The following is a 15,527-nucleotide window of genomic DNA, read 5'->3' as shown; positions in this document are numbered from 1 at the left end:
GAAACCCTTCTTTGATTAAAAAAACTACTACCTCCATTCTGGTTTACTAGTCCCCATCGTACTTTGGTTCAAAGTTTGTCCATGAATTTTACTTGTAAAATGTGAATGGAAAACGAGATTTTGTTATACCCAAACAAAAAATGACTGGAGGGAGTGATTGCTCTAACACGGATGCGACCTCTCATAGCGCAGGCATTGAACCGGCGCGCCGGCCAAGAGGGCCGCACTCGCTGCAGGCCCGGCTGAGCACGCCTCCTCGCCGCGTGCAACCAACTTAAGACTGCCCCTCCTGCCTTCATTGAATCCGCGCGTGTGCCGGCAACACGTCCTTCCGTGAGCCGGCAGGCATTTTAGAACACAAAAAATGACTAAAATATAATTAATTTATGCATTGTCTTGACTTGTTGTGCTCGCACTGGTAGCAGGAACTACTAGAGGATTTTCTTTATTTATAACTCTCCTCACATTTTTTTTGCCTTTGAAGTGAATCATGGTTGTGGACATTATGTATGAATGTGCAGATATCTGTGAACATGAGTTTGATGTGGAAGTTGAACTTGGAATGTCGGGCTTGCACGTGTACTATACCATGTCCAATGCTTCGTCTGTTATTGTTTGGAAAGTAATTGCTGCTATTACATGACCCGAAAAAAACATTTTGTGCCACATCAGTAGATGCACGGACATCACAACAGGCATTCTGACTGGATAAACATTTGAACCTAGCTATTATGAAGGAAATTTTGTATTGACAACAGTTTTAGATAGCAGGAGACGCCTAGCCTGCTCTGCCTCTGCTAGCTTATTTCTAGCTTCTTCCATCTCTTCTTTGGCTTGGGTGAAGAGAGCATCTGATTGCTCTTTTCGCTTCTTCAGGAATTCAGCTACATTCTCAAGGGCTGCTGCACGCTTTCTTTCAGCCTTTACTAATGCCACGAGGACACGAACAGCTGACGACTCCACCTGGCTTGTGTGTAATTCAGCATCATCTGGGAATTTGCACCTTGTGTCTAATCCAGCATCATTAGGGAACTGGCACCTTGTGTGTAATCCAGCCTCATTTTGGAAACATGATCTCGAGGTTGACCATACTTCCCTCCTCGCAGGAACTGCATCCTGACATGAAGTTACTTCTTTTTTAGATCAATACTCAGAGCAACCTAGATCTATTTAGTAGAAGCCAGATAAACAGAACTTGGAGAAGTGAATTCAAAAGGAAAGAAATAAAAACAGACTACAAGGTGAGAACACCCACTTCCTACATCAAGCTAAAAACGAAAGCATTAGGACGATTAAGACTCTCCTTATTACACATTGAAGAACACCACGCTTAAGAGAAACAGAAACTACAACATATACACATCGAAGAACACGAGGCTACACGAAAGTAATTGAAAGGGTGTTACTTACCAAAGCTCGCTTTACAGGTTCGGTGCAGCTCCTCTTTAACTTGCCACGCTCCTTGAAGATGTCCCGAATATCCCGTGTTTGGTTTCATTGCTCCTCTGCATGTTCGCACTCGTGGTTTTAAAATCTCAACATGGCAACAAAAATATACTACTAGTAATACTCGCGCATCTTGTGGGCAACATTAAAGCACTCGTCTACCATGTTAGAGCATCTCCAACAGAATCGCAACGCGTGGCGCTTTAAAAAAGCATTTATAGTGCTGAGATCGATAAGTAGATACTAGAGAGTAGAGGATAGTTCTCAGCATAGATAGATAAAAAAAGATAATTCAACTACTCCTCCTCGTCCGACTCCTCCTCGGTGATGTCCTCCTCCGACGTCTGAATAAAGGCGTGAAGATACCGATCATCGTCGGATTCCCAGGGCGACGCTGCTCCTAGCCTCATGTTGAATTGAGCGTCCGCTCTTCGCCTACGCTTGTCCTCGCGATAGGCGGCTCGCTCCACCCTCCTCTTATCCCTCTCGGCCCTCCTTTGCGCGTAGAACTCGCGCTCTTTGATGATGTCCTGCAGGAAGTGTTGGTGCCACAGCGCCATGGCTTCCTCGTCCATCTCGGCGATGCTGAGACGGTGCTCCCGCCTCCGGTTGTCGCGACGATCCTCGTCGGTGCTAAGCCGCGGCAGAGGCGCGAGCTCCTGCGCCCGCTCCCGCGTCGGCACGTTGGGGAAGTTCAATGTTCTATCAGGCCACCGGAGGCACCACACCGCCGCGTCGTACGCGCGGGCGGCCTCGTTGGCGGTGTCGAAATTGCCGAGGCCGAGGCACATCCCGCGGAACCGGATCTCAGCGGAGAAGCCGCCGGAGGGGTGCGCGCGGACGGCGCGGTATCCCCAAGTTTCCCGGCAACGCGGCGGCATGGTGGCGCGGGGGCGGCGAGGCGAAAAAGAGCGGGGAGAGAGCGGTGGCGAGGAACAGAGCAAGGATAGAGCGGTGGCAAGGCACAGAGCGGTGGGAGAGCGTTGGATTTTATAAAGCGCGCTGGACGCCGCGTGCCAAAACTAGCGCACGCCCGGCCGCTTTTCCCGCGCGCGCGCGATCCTTTCCCGACGTCTCTGCTATCTCTACTCTCTTCTCTACTGTTATTTATTTATTATTTAATATTTATCTCTACTTCCTTTACTGTCTACTTTTTTTTCTCTATACTTTTTTTTCTTGCAATATAGGTCGTCCGATTTATATCTGACAGATAGGAAGGAAACAAATGGGAATTTTGCAAAAAGATACCCATACCCCTCTCCAGATTTGCAAATAAGGCCTTCCCTCGTTCATCCTTTTCTCCCACAAGATAAACTACTCATACAAATGCATCTTGATGCGTGCAACGCATGGGCATCTTGCTAGTTCTAAAAACATTTCCATCATTTGCCACACTACTGGTTGCAGATGAAAAACCTACCCAAGCATAGCGCGATACAGGAGCGACGCACAATTACAAGCCGATATTCTGTTGGACAATGGAGGCTATTACCAATTACTTTTACGGGAACAATAGCACCCAGGAAATTTGAAGGGTAGGTATGAACAAAATTGGAACTGCACATGTACTGCTAAGTGATTCAATACACACATTACCAATCGAGGAGGAGAACGATGGTGGCGGCGGCCTCTGTGAGTCATGGTCGGCAACGGGAGTCAGTTCATTGTCCACGACGGTGGTACTTCTGCGCTTGGCGTCGGCTTCCGGGAAGCAGATCCGAGACCGTGGAAGACGATGTCGGGGAAGAGGCTCCGTGTACGACGACGACGGTGGACCGGCTCCAGTGCGGCGTACGAGGTCGTCGATGAGGCAGATGCGCTACGGTGGACGAGTGCGCCGATGTAAAGGGGAGGAGCACGAAGGCTGCGGTGCCGTGGAGAAGTCTATTTTGCGGTGGGGATAGAAAATGGGGAGTATTCAGGTGTACTACTTTGGGTGCCGGGGTGGGGTTGGCTGGGTAGGGTGAACCTGAAGTTACGAAAACAGCCCCCTACCAAGCATCATCCGTAGGCCTGTTCCGAAGGCTATGATGGTAACTTCCCACTGCTCGAATCAGGGTCGCGGGAGATTTTCCCGCCGACCTCAAAATTTTGTGACACTGGACTCCCCGTGTGGCGTGTTGAGTGATTCGGCTAAGCAACTAGCGAGTAGTGTAGTAGTAAACTCTGCATATTAGGTTTGACCGAAGTCAAACTTCCTAAAGTTTGACCAAGTTTATAGAAAAATATAAACATTTACCATAACAAATATGTATGATGTGAAAGTACATTCAATAATGAATCTAATGGTATTTATTTCTTATTGTATATGTTAATATTTTTTGTTATAAGCTTTCTGAGAGTTTACAAAACTTGACTTTGACCAATGCTAATACGCGGACTTAAATAAAAACGGAGGGCGTACACATTTGTTTTCTTAGTTTGTAGTGAACTAATCATTTGTTGAAATTGTGAAATAAATATATTAGGCTATTGACTTCGAATGTAATGGTCTATACAATTCAATAGTTACAATCATTGTCGAATCCCAAGATGTATACAAGGTCTATAGTACTTCACAACATGCTCAAACTCACATACACACACACACACACAAAGTAAACTAGAAGACCGTTCTCTCATGTATACACAATGTATCGGCATCTGTCTATGTCTCACTCATGCATGATCATTTGCACATTCACACCTCTCTATGTCTGTATCACACGCACACCGTCTCCACACTGCCCTTCCGCCACAACACACATATGGACACATACACACGTTCTCTCTCAGTCACACACACAAAATCAGTATTAAAAAAACTAGGGCGCACCTAAAACGTCCAAATCCAAATAAACACGAACTGGAGCTAAATTCAAATATATGGAAATATTGCAGCGTCAAGAACTTTCACAGGAAAAAAAAGTTGAGTAATATTCGAGGATTGTTTTCACACACACAAAAAGGTTCGGTGGATGTCCTTCGAACGCGACACGGTGACGCACTGTTCGATCGACCGCACGGCCGCGGTTCACGTGCTTGCACGTGATTCCGTATCGTGGCTGTGGTACTAACTAATAAAAGCGCTGCCTAAGTCTAATGTTTACGTGTACTAGTACGGTTTTCTTTTAAGTTTGACCAACCTTATATATAAAACTAAAGTAAGCTCCCACATGCGCATTCATCAATATGCCGCCGCCGCCGTTGCGCATGCTGGCGCCCGCCTGCTCCGGCCAACAATTTCTCGCCCATCACCGCCGTGTCGCCGCCATCCCTGTGCCATGAAGCCGAAGGCTCGCCCGCTCACGTCGTCTGCAGTCCCTCCTCGCGATGCCGCCGCGCTGCCAAGCACGCGAGTAGCTGGTGGAGCCGCGTCTATGCACGCAGCGTAAGAAGAGGAGGACGAGCGCGTGCTCCAGCACGCCGGCGAGGATGAACTAGCGTGTCATTGTCGTCTCCGCCCGCGCGGAGAAGGCGCGCATGGTGGCTGTCGCGGCGGAAGCCGGTCGCGCGCGCGTCGAGCCCGCAAACCGGGTGCGGACGCAGAATCTACCTTGGAGACCTTGAATGCCATGTGGATCCTGCAATCTGAAGGAGCAATTTGGGTCAGTCGACTCATGTGAGCCGTTTGATGCAACATGGATGGCTAGAAGGGCTTCTTCCACCTCTTCTGCCGTCTTCTTCCTTCGCTCCGTCGAAATTCTTTCACAAATCGACTGACCCAAATTATACTACTAGTACGAACGTATTAAGTACAGTAGGAACACGAAGATACGAGCAGTAGTACCAACTGCAAGAAGAACAGTAGTAAGACATAGTACTAGTACTACTGTACGTACTAAAGAGTTCAAATAACGAGAAAGAACATAAACATGGTTCTGCTGGGGCCTCAGCACAACACACCCTTGAAAATAAACTAAGCAACTAGTCCGCTTGACACTGCAGTAGAACCAGCATGAGCGACGGCACTGCCACCTACTCGGAGTCCGAGTCCACGTCCTCGACTTCGTCCTCGTCCCTCTTCCTCTTCCTCTTCGCTGACGCTTCTTTGCTTGAACCGGACACTGGACTCTGCTTCTTCATCCAACCCTTGTAGATATTTAAACAAAGGTAGGCATCCACTGCTGCGTACAGGATGTGATCTTCATCTAATGTCTTCGACTCCCATGCATGATGAAACTCATGATGAGGTTTCTTCAGTTTAGCGTACGAAGGATCAATCATGGCTGCTGCGAGGGTCAGCATTGAAGGTTGAGAGGAGGACACCAGGCTTGCCTTCTGGAGATCGAAGGGCTGGCCTACAACGAGACCTATCCGACGCAGGACATCCCTGTCGTTCTTAAAGCCTACAGTAACGAATTTCACTCTTTTGTCCTTGAGGAAGTTCTTAAAATCCTGGCACTCAACGTCGGCATGGCATATGTGGTAGACCAAGCAAACGTTATGTACGCAAACCTGGATCACGGCGGGCTTCTTCCTCTCTTCGTCCTTTAGATCCTTCTCTCGTCCCAGTACTGTGGTGTACTCAACATCTAGCCCAGCGACCCACTCATCCGTTGAACTGTTGAACATGCGTAGGAAGCGAGCAAGCCATGCTTTCACCGTCTCAGATCCACGTGTGTAGATGACGATGAACTGATCGCCGGTGATGGCTCTAACCTGGTACTCAGCAGCGACCATGGAGATTTGGGAGGCCATGGATTTTGGAGGAGGGTTAGGACAAGTTGAACTGTTGTACCCCGCAAAAAAACTGGGAGCTAACTAATGTGAAAGGACGGGACGACTGGGAGCGAACTGTTGTAAGGTAGAAGACGGGGACGAGTAGGGCGTGCGAACGGCGTGGGGTTGCTGGCTTGCCCGGTGGATAAACGGCTGCAAGCCCCCAAAGAGTTCTCGAGAACTATGCGAGACCCACTATATGTCATGTCTACTAGACCCATATCGTAGGCCTGACGGTATAGCTTCTGCATGTTCGCACGCCATGCCGGCGCGTGGATGTAACTTCACTTAATTCCGTCAAATGTCGCGCCTCCCACGACCTTCGCCTCCCTCGCGCGGTCACGCCCTTTGAGACTTCGACCGGCTATAAATGAGCAAATTTTTTGCCTTTTTTTAGACAAGCAATTTTTTTGCCTACTCCGCATGCATGATACTCCCTCTGGTCCTTTTTACTCCCGTCAACCGTTTGCAAAGTGTTTGACCAAATTTATACTTTTTTTGAACACCACCTTATATTAATTAACCAGCCACACCAGTACACTCATTCGATACAATATTCACCACACAGGGCGGTACGTTATTTACAAGAATACCATCTAATCTATTGTCAAAGCTATACTTAGCGATTAAGTGTGCCACCTTATTGGCCGAACGGCTAATGTTTGACAATTGAAGATTGTTGATCAACTTCGAGATGCTCAACGCTTTCATCTTCAGGTCACGCATAGCAGACCTGTCATAGTCCCCCGATGCAAGAGACGCTACCACAAAAGCGCAATCAATCTCTAAAATTACAGGATTATGAAGAGAAATACCTATGTAGAGACTGGCAATGCAAGCCCTAAGCTCCGCTTCCTCCACGCTTTGACAGGCATCAATGAAATCCCACGACCAAATTTACACTAAAAATATCAATATCTACAATACTGATTATAATGAGTATAAGAGAGAGATGATTATACTAACATAGGTAGATACCGTAACATAATAAATGTGATGCTACTATGTGTCATGCATGGCAATAAATGAGACCACCTATGATACTAATCTATGATACTATGCACTATAGAGGTAGTAACATAGACTAGTAACATATGCATGTTACTAGTCTAAGTTACTCCCCACTATGACCAGCCTTAGAGTACCACTACCTTCCTTCTAGTTTAAAGGGCTCGATTCAAAAATTTCACCTACTCTTAGCAAGATAGTAGAGGCGGTGGAATAGTTTTTGAAGTCTGCAAAAGTACTCAACTAGTGTTGTCGTTGTTCACAAAAAATGTATTTACCAATGCATGCATGAACACTAGTTACTCTAACCCCCCTCTCTTCTTTAATTCTTTGCCACATCAGCATGTTTGCTATTCCCGTGTGCATGATACCAGCTAAGATACCACCATTATGGCCAGCCTTAATCATCGCATGCAATAATTTAGTGCACCTTGAAATATGAACATGTGTGGGGCGTGTATGTTTTTAATGACTTGAGACTATACCTAGCCCGGCATGCAAGATGACTTATTATGCACCGTTCCCCATACCTGCAGGAAGCCCGTTTGTCTCCAAATCTTTTCCTCTCCATGTGTGGAAACAATATGCCTGCCAAACTCTCCTTCTCCCTCCGGCGGTCCCACCACTCCACCCCGTGTGAAAAAATCTGCATGCATGACTCTCCTTCCCCCACGCTCGTCCAATCCGCTTGTGACTAGCAATATTTCCACCCCTTCGCTCCCCCGTAATTTACTCCAACAAATATGCCCACGTAGCTGTTACTTAACTGCAGGTGCATTGGGTCACTGACATATGGGCCCAACAGGTGTCTGGCCCACATGTCACTGACGCAACTGGACCTGCAGTTAAGTCAGTGCAGCTCAGTCCATATCTTATGTAGGTGTGCCATTGCTCGCTATAAATACTGCGCCTCCCACGACATCGCTATCCCCTCCCCCTCACGTTCACATTCATCGCTATCTCCTCCCCGTCCCTCTCACGTCGACTACCATGGCATCGCCCCTCCCAAGCCCTAGGAGCCCCTCGCTACACCGTGCGGACGGTCACGCGTCGCCGTTCCGTTCCTCGCTGCCACTGGTCGAGGAGGACGCGTCGGTGTTCCGCTCCTCGCTGCTATGCGACGCGTCGCCGTTCAGTTCCTCGCCACCACTAGTCGAGGAGGACGTGTCGGCGTTCCGCTCCTCGTCGCGACACGACGCACCGCCGTTTCGTTCCTCGCCGCCACTAGTCGAGGAGGACGCGTCGGCGTTCCGCTCCTCGCCGCGACGCGTCGAGGTGGACGCGTCGGCGTTCCCAATCTCGCCAGCACGCGCGCCGGAGGATGCGTCGGCTCCCCGCTACGAGGAGAACACCGCGCCGCCCGCCGAGCCCCCCAGCCTTGAGGAGCTTTGGAAAGAAATGGATGTCGCCTTGTGGGAGGCTTTGCCTCCAGCAGAGCGCGCCAAAATAGAGGCGGAGAAGAAGGTCGAGGAAGAGAAGCGCACCGCGGAACAAGCTGCCTGGGAGGCCTATGTCGCGTCCGAGAGAGTCTGGCAATTGGCTCTTTGGCAGAAGGCTCGTGCGAGGGCCGTGAGGGTGGTGGAGGACGCCCGTGCCGACGCCCTGAGTGCAGTCAGGCCCAAGCGCTTCATCTACGCTTGGCGGTACGTGGACCGGGTGCACGCTTCCAGCGAGGAGGAGTACCTGTTGGCGCCGGATCACCACACCGGTGAGATCGCGCTCGCCCGCCGGCAAGCCGCCAATCAGCACCTCGCGAGTTGCGAGGCTGAGGAAGAGGCGTTGTGTCGGCGCGCTGGGAAACGGCCGCGCACCAGGGCACTCGTGGCACGCCGCAAGCGCTCCTGCGAGCGCCGTGGCTTTTAGGAGGAGTATAATTTTTGTTTCCTAAGGCGATCTCATTAGTTTTGGGACGCAAATGATAAATCCCGAACGTTCAGGAATTTTTAGCGTCCTTAATTAAGTATGTAAAAGGGAAAGTTTTGTAAACCTTGTGTATTCGTACGCATTTTTCAAGTACGTGCATATAGCACAAACTTTACTATATACTATCACACTACACGTCTCTCTCGATATATGCTTGCAGACTGTGCTACTCCCTCCGTCCAGGTCAATAAGTCATCTTTGGTTGTGCACCGTGACCAAGAAGGAGGGAAGACTTATACACCTAGACGGAGGGAGTACTACTATTACTTATGTACGTGCAAATGCACGTTTTAACATTACGATGCGGTTTTTGAAAAAGTAGAAAAACAACACTAGTCAAGCTTCTGAAACGATTCGATGCAAAACAAATGCAAAAATGCTCGTTTGATTGTTTACTTTTAGCTTCCTTCTTTGTGTTTATTTCTCTGTCGTACTTTGTACGGAGTATCTCACTGGTTGGAAAGGCATGCAAATTCCCAAACCGCTTCCTACACCCTGTATCGAATTTTTTGCCTAACAAGTTGTGCCGTGCAATTGGAATTCCAACTTGAGTACTACTACTAGTAGGAGTACTAGGGGCCAGTTCTTTTAGGCTTCTAGATTAGTAATCCCATAAGAGCAAGTACAATAGAGCTGAGTCAGCGGGCTATAAGAAATAAACTAGTATATTTTTGCTTAGTTGGAGGAAAGAGAAGAGGAGAGAGAATGTAAGCGGGCTCTTCATGAAGAGCCAGCTCTAGCACGTGCTCCTAGGCACTTTGTGAGAATGAGAAGTGGGCCACATAATAAAAAAGTAGTACACTCTTTTGATCTATTATTGTACTTGTTGGCTATAAGATGGGCTGTAGATGACATGGCACTCGCTTATAGCCAGCAGCTGGCTATACTATTAACCATGCTCTAACAACTACCTCCGTCCTGGTTTATTGGTCCCCATTGTAATCTGTGTCAAATTTTAATCATAAATTTAACTAATGAAATGTTAGTGCATGTCACATGCACTACTCCATCCGTCTAGGTGAGTAATCATCTTAGGTTGTGCACCGTGACCAAGGAGGAGGAGAAAACGAGAAACGTTAATGTTTATTTGCTAATTAATAGTATTGCATGCAATGAACTAACACTGCATGTCGTGTTTGATATCTCAAGTCATTAAGAGCATGCAAACTCTTTATCTCTTATTGGTTGATATGTCAAGAAACAAGAAACGAGGTAGAAGTTAATGCACCGCGCCTAAGTGTTTTGGGATTATTTGGTTTTCGTAAGATGACTTACACACCTAGACGGAAGGATTACAATGGTGAGGAATAAACCAGTTAAATCTTTGGTCAAAATTTAGCACAAATTACAATGGTGAGGAATAAACCAGGACGGAGTAGTAGTTTAGAAGCCCAAATAAATGAGTGAGGCGCCTTATTGTTACTCTCCACTGTGACTAGTCTTGTGGGAAAAGCTGGGGAAGCCGCCAAAAGAACTGGCCCTAGGAGTAGTAGCTAGGGATCGAGTGTGCGAGATGAACCGGAGAAAGTAAATGCAGAGAGATGAAATGCAAAAAAGACGGAGGGATGTGATGGTTGCTTGTCCGTTTATTTTACCAGGCCACTTATTAGTGGGAGTGGTTGGGTTTTGTGATATGATGGCTTTACTGCCGCGCCACGAGCGGGGTGAGAGGTGAGACTCCCGTGCAGCGCCGCCCTCTACACTTGTAGTACATCGGTCGTGGTTTATTAGTCCCCCATTGAATTTGACTGAAGATTTAACTGACAAAATGTTAGTGCATGTCAACAAAAACTATATCGTTGGATTCGTATTTGAACATAGTTTTGAATGATATAATTTTAGGTGAGATGCATCAGCATTTATCGTACTATATATAATGTTAGTTCAATTTTTGGTCGTACTAATCTATAGTAGTAAGGTGCCCGTGCGTTGCACCGAAGAGTGAAATGCATTGATCGGGGAGTTGTTTATTTTGACAAAGGATGTGGGGGTCATCTCATGTGTAACGGGTATCGATAGGTTTCTTCGGATATTATTTCATCTCTAGAGCTCACAAACATCCGGGTGAAATAGATAAAAAGGTATCTTTTGCAAACAAAAGCGTTCAACTGTTCAACCTGCATCCAAAACTTGTGAAGAAATAACACTTATTGTGCTTTGCAAGAAATGATCTTTAAGAATTAGTTTATGAGTATCGATTGTTATACATGTTGGCTACAGATGAGATGGCACTTTCTTATAGTCAACAGTTGGCTATACTATTAAGTAATATTAACCATGCCCTTATACACCTAGACAGAGGGATTAAATCAGGATGACTTGCAAGCGGGCAGAGGAGATGTAAGAAATGGTTCATCGTAAGTCTTTCACCAGTACTGTAGTAAAAATTCATACATGGAAGATTCTAGACTAAACCATAAACAGATACACTTTTATTCATGCGCGATACTCCAATAGAGCAAGATCATGCATGGAAGTCTCCACATGCTTAGACAGCGGATTACATTGAGCAAAGACTAATGATCAACATTTAACTTGATAATGCAGATGTCCAGGTGAACCTCCTTGGAGTCCCCGTGCACATTGGTGGGGGTCAAATATTACCATGCGTCTTCCATGTCCACATCGGCGGGAAGGACCCAGCTCGGCAGAGTCCAAGTCAGCTTGACGTAGCCAGTGTCGCCGCCCACGTACCTCCGAGGGGTAGTAATAGTGAGCACGCACGCGTACATCGGCCTCGTGCCAGTGTCAGCGTCAGCGGCATCGCCCCTGACGCACACTACAGAGATGTGGCGGCGACCTGCGAGGGCCTCGCCGGTGGCCACGATCAAGAGGAAGACGCTGCCGTCCTCCTCCGAGACTAGTAGGCGGCGCTGATCCTCCAGCGACTCCAGCACGGTGAACGGGTAGCACATCTCGTACTTGATGTTCTTCGCCAAGGGCCGGTAGTGATTGCCGCACGCCTGCGTCAGGTGATGCACGATGTCCGCCGGCGAGCCCCAAAACAACACTGGGCACTCATAGCAGTAGACGAAGGGCTCCTTGGACGCATCGACCAGGCCGTCCATGAAACGGGAGTGGCCGTAGGGGACGTTCCGCCAGTTGAATATATGAGCAAGTTACTACGAGATTTAGTCCGAATAAGCACAAAATAAATCATGACGGCTATAACAAAGATTAAACTAATCATGCGGACTAGCATAGTAGATGAACGGATCGAATCTAGGACACAGACTAGAAACATGAATTCTACCACGATTTCGAACAGGAAGGACAGAAACACATACGGTGCAACGGGAGCAGCACCATTGGCGTTGAGGTTGTCGCCCATGTCGTTGAGGAAGAGGTCGCCGAGGTCGGGGAAGAAGTCGTCGCTGCTAGCAGTCGCGAGAGTGCGCTCCCCAAATTTCAACAGCGCCCGCCGAATGGAGCGCAGGAGGGAGTGGCTGTAGGGGACGTTGCGGCCACCGAATGGAGCGCAGGAGTAGCTCACGAAGCAGTAGATGGTGCTCCTCCCTAGTCTCTATTCTTATCTCTATCTCTACTACTCTTCTTTGTTTTTTATAATATACTAGTTTTAGTTGTCAAATCGAATAGTACTGCACCGTCAACTGCACGCCCGGCTGAACAAGCCTCCTCGCCTCCATCAAACCCCTCCGTTAAACCGAGAAACCTACTCCGGCCCGCTGGAGGAAATTTGCCGGTTGCCGTTGGAGAATAATAGAGTCACGTCAATCCATTTGAGTTAATTGCGTGTATGATTCTCCCTCTATAAAAAGTTAATTGCATCCTTAATCTTGTATTCTAAGTACTATGTGGGTTCCACTGTTAGTACAGTGTACATGACTTGCAGGCTGGCTACAGATTCGTACAGAAAGTTAAAAAGAAACAAATACATGACTTGCAAGATTGGAGTTAGCACTGATGGTGGTTCGTAGTCGTTCCACGCTCGAGCATTGAAGTTTGTAACTATTTTAGATTAGAACATACTACTCCTCCGGTGCTAGTAGTAGAGCAGAGTCCTACTCCACTACAAAAGGAAGTCTCTGGAACAATCTGGCATGGTGGCCGCTGCCGGCGCCGTCCAGCCCCATGCCTCCGCCTAGTCCGACCACCAGTCACCACCACGCCCCACTCCTCCTCACCTCTATCATCTTTCTCGACATATCATTTTTTTGATGAAATGGTCGACATACTATTTTCCAATAAAATTCTCAAGATATCATTAGTTTTTACACATGGGATTACTCCTACCCACGATCAAGAGGAAGACGCTGCCGTCCTCCTCCGAGACTAGCAGGCAGCGGTGATCCTCCAGCGACTCCGGCATGGTGAACGGGTAGCACGTCTCGTACTTGATGTTCTCCGCCAAGGGACAGCAGTGACCGCTGCACACATCCGTGAGGCGATGCACCGTGTCCGCCGGTGAGCCACAAAACGGCATCGGGCACTCATAGCAGTGGACGAAGGGCTCCTTGGAGGCATCGACCAGGCCGTCCATGAAACGGGAGTGGCTGTAGGGGACGTTGCGCCAGTTGAATATATGAGCAAGTTACTACGAGATTTAATCCGAATAAGCACAAAATAAATCATGACAGCTATAACAGAGATGAAACTAATCATGTGGACTAGCATAGTAGTAGGATACAGAGTAGAATAATGAATTCTACCACGATTTCGAACAGGAAGGACTGAAACACATACGGTGCAATGGGAGCAGCACCGTTGGCGTTGAGGTTGTCGTCCATGTCCAAACACCACGTAGACACGGTCTTTGAGCACGGTTCGTAGTCGTTCCACGCTCGGGCATTGAAGTTTGTAACTATTTTAGATTAGAATATACTACTCCTCCGGTGCTAGTAGTAGAGCAGAGTCCTACTCTACTACTCTACTCAAGCAAGTTAGGGCATAGCACTGTAGGGAGTACCAGTACTGTGATCACTTAAGCAAGTTGTCTCGCATCGACATGACCCTACGCTGCTGGTATGTGTCTCGTAAGTCAAGCGGCGTGCTGTAGTCATCATCACCTGTCCACTTCCCGCAGCACATATTCGCTTCTCCATCTTTGTCCGCACATAATCTCGTCCAATCTTCCATCCCTGCTAACAATGGCAGAACCGAGCAGTGTCCGCCGAAAGAGTGGCTGGAATTCGCTCCCCACAGAGGTAATCAAGCTCATTGTTTCGCATGTGGACAATCTCAGTACCATGCCGCCCGCCGCATGCTCGTCGGCGCTGTACCGTTTACTCAAAGCCCTCAGGCCGGAGCTTTTTAAGCCAGCTCCTTGCTTGCTGATGCTGCCTAATCTTCAGAAATGGCATGTCACGTAGCATAACGATCGTAGGGTGGCGAGCATCAACCCCCTTGACTGCGATCCGATCCCCGTCAGCCTCAACTACATTAACGGTATGTAGTGGGTCGGCATGAACACGTCTTGGATGGTGCTCGTCGATGGTCGCGGCAGCTGGATGCTCGTGGAGGTCTACACCCGGCGATTGATCCCCCTTCCTTCGATTAACACTGCACTGCTTTGGCACCGCGGCCCAGAATACTCGGAATCTTATGGTAGCCAACATGATACCAAGTTTGATTTGCTCAAGGTTGTAATCTGCCAAGTGCCCACAAGATATGCGAATTATAAGGACTTCAGGCTAATTGCGTTCTTCAACCGCGGTCTCGCCTATCTGACAGGTCACTGCGGTAAGTGGATAAATCTGCACGTCCATCGCAGGATCATACATCCTCCATGGTTCCCTGATGCCATTGAACACAAGGGCTTCATTTACGCTGTCGACTCCTTCTATGGTTGGACGTATTGCTGGCCTACTCCAGTCATCGCTACAAACGGGTGTTACAGCAGTATGTTACTTTACTATGATATCATGATGGCTTGCTTATATTACTGTCAACATTTGCTGAAAAAATATTCATGCTCAATTAAGATTGACTAAATCAAGAGCCCTTTTTTATTTGACTCCAACTTGATATGATGTTGTAGGCCGCCTGGTGTCCCTACCCTTCCTAATCCCAGAACCTTTCAAAGAAAAGCGGCATGGCAGTTGTAGGTGGTTCCTGTTGGGGATCGTAGCAGAAATTTAAAATTTTCTACGCATCACCAAGATCAATCCATGGAGTCATCTAGCAACAAGAGAGATGAGTGCATCTACATACCCTTGTAGATCGCGAGCGGAAGCGTTCAAGTGAACGGGGTTGATGGAGTCGTACTCGTCGTGATCCAAATCACCGATGACCGAGCGCCGAACGGACGGCACCTCTGCGTTCAACACACGTACGGTTGTGAAGACGTCTCCTCCTTCTTGATCCAGCAAGGGGGAAGGAGAGGTTGATGGAGATCCAGCAGCATGACGGCGTGGTGGTGGAAGTAGCGGGATTCCGACAGGGCTTCGCCAAGCGCTACGGGAGGAGGGAGATGTGTCACGGGAGGGAGA

Source organism: Aegilops tauschii, chromosome 7, assembly GCF_002575655.3.
Source record: "Aegilops tauschii subsp. strangulata cultivar AL8/78 chromosome 7, Aet v6.0, whole genome shotgun sequence".
NCBI lineage: Eukaryota > Viridiplantae > Streptophyta > Magnoliopsida > Poales > Poaceae > Aegilops > Aegilops tauschii.
Note: the sequence above shows the minus strand (reverse complement) of the source record.